General features: G+C 33.5%; 1 non-coding gene across 1 annotated transcript; it reads left to right on the plus strand.

The window, feature by feature from the left end:
* Positions 1 to 1,241: 1,241 nt before the first annotated feature.
* On the plus strand, positions 1,242 to 1,345 carry LOC131828377 (U6 spliceosomal RNA). Its single transcript, XR_009352393.1, has one exon. It is a non-coding gene; the product is annotated as a U6 spliceosomal RNA (small nuclear RNA).
* Positions 1,346 to 2,281: the final 936 nt, after the last annotated feature.

Below are 2,281 nucleotides of genomic sequence, written 5' to 3' on the forward strand. Positions count from 1 at the left end.
TTACATTGAGCACTTTTTAATGCTCCTGTTGGTCATTTATATAACTTTTTTGAAAAAAAAAGTCTATTGAGATCCTTTTGCTATTTTTTAATGATATATTTTTTTCTATTTGTATCTCTTGATTATTAACCTCTTTTCAGATATAAGATTTGTAAGTATTTTCTTCCATTCTGTGGATTGTGTTTTCATTCTCTCTCTCTCTCTCTCTTTTTTTTTTTTTTTGGCAATGCAGAAACTTTAGTTAATGTAATACCATTTATTTATTTTTGCTTCTTTTGCTTGTGTTTTTGGCCTGGTATCCAAAAACTATTGGCAAGACCAATGTCAAGGAGAATTTTTCCTATGTTTTCCTTTAGGAAATTTAGTTTCATGCATCACATTTAAGTCTTTGATCTATTTCAAGTTAAGATTTATGAGTGATATAAGCTTCCAGTTTCATGCTGGTTTATGTGACTATTCAGTTTTAAATATCATTTATTGAACAGACTATCTTTACCCATTATATATGTTGGCCCCTGTCAAATATTAGGTGACTGTATGAAAGGATTTATTTCTGGACTCTCAAATCTGTTCTACTTGTTTATTGGTCTGTTTTTATACCAGTATACTTTATTGTTTTGAGCATGAGGGCTTTGTAGTATTGTTTCAAATCAAGAAGTGTAATTTCACTTCTTCATTCTTTCTCAGAACTGCTTTAATTATTTGTCTTTTATGGTCTCATATAAATTCTAGGATTCTTTACTTACTTCTGTAAAAAAATAATATTGGATTTATTAAAAGATTTTTTATTTATTTATTTGACAGAGAGAGATGACAAGCAGGCAGAGAGGCAGGCAGAGAGAGAAGAGGTAGCAGCTTCCTGCTGAGCAGAGAGCCTGATGCAGGGCTCGATCCCAGGACCCTGGGATCATGACCTGAGCCGAAGGCAGTGGCTTAACCCACTGAGCCACCCAGGCACCCCTAACATTGGATTTTTGATAGGAATTGAATTTACAGATGGTTTTTGGTAGTATGGACATTTTAACAATGTTAATTCTTACCATTCATAAATATGAGCTATCTTTCCATTTATGTCTCCTTCAATTTCTTTATCAATGTCATAGTTTATGGGGTACATATCTTTCATCTTCTTAGTTAAATCTTATCCTAAGTATTTCATTAGTTTTGATGCTATTGTGAATTAGATTGTTCTCTTTATTTTTTCAGATAGTTCATCATTAGAGTGTTAAAATGCTCGTCTTGTGCTTACTTTGGCAGCACATATACTAAAATTGGAATGATGCAGAGATTAGCTTGATCACTGAACAAGGATGACATGAAAAACTGGGAAGCATTCCATATTGGAAAAAAAAAAACGAAACAAAACAAAATTCTTGTCTTTTATATATTGATCTTGTATTTGGCAGCTTTACTAAATTTGTTTATTCAAAATTTTTTGTGAATTTTTTAGGATTCTTTTACATGTAAGTTCATGTTATTAAAAAAAAAGAAAATTTTACTTCTTCCTTTTTTTTTTTTTTTTTGAGTCTTTTATTTCTTTGTGTTCCTTGTTTCTCTGGCTAGGACATCCAGTACTATGTCAAATGAGAGTAGTGAAAGTGGACACACTTGTCTTTGTTCTGATCTTTAAGGGGAAATTTTTCAATTTTTTTTGATTGAATATGAGATTAGCTCTGGGCTTGCAATATGTGCTTTTTCTTTAATGGATTTTTAAAACTATTTTTTAAAAATTTTTTATAAACATATAATGTGTTTTTATCCCTAGGGGCACAGGTCTGTGAATCTCCAGGTTTACCCATTTCACAGCACTCACCATCACTCACCATAGCACCTGCCCTCCCCAATGTCCATACCCCCACCATCCTCTCCCAACACACCTCCCCCCAGCAACCCTCAGTCTGTTTTGTGAGATTCAGTCTTTTATGGTTTGTCTCCCTCCCAATCCCATCTTCTTTTATTTTTCTTTTCGTACGCCTGAAACCGCCTATGTTGCATCTCCACTTCATCATATCAGGGAGATCATATGATAGTTGTCTTTCTCAGATTGATTTATTTCGCCAAGCATAATACCCTCTAGTTCCATCCACGTCATCACAAATAGCAGGATTTCATTTCCTTTGATGGCTGCATAGTATCCCATTGTACATATATACCACATCTTATTTATAGATTCATCTGTTGAAGGACATTTAGGTTCTTTCCATAGTTTAACTATTGTGGACATTGCTGCTATAAACATTTGAGTGCATGTGCCCCTTCAGAATGCCACGTTTGTATCTTT

Source organism: Mustela lutreola, chromosome 3, assembly GCF_030435805.1.
Source record: "Mustela lutreola isolate mMusLut2 chromosome 3, mMusLut2.pri, whole genome shotgun sequence".
Classification (NCBI taxonomy): Eukaryota; Metazoa; Chordata; class Mammalia; order Carnivora; family Mustelidae; genus Mustela; species Mustela lutreola.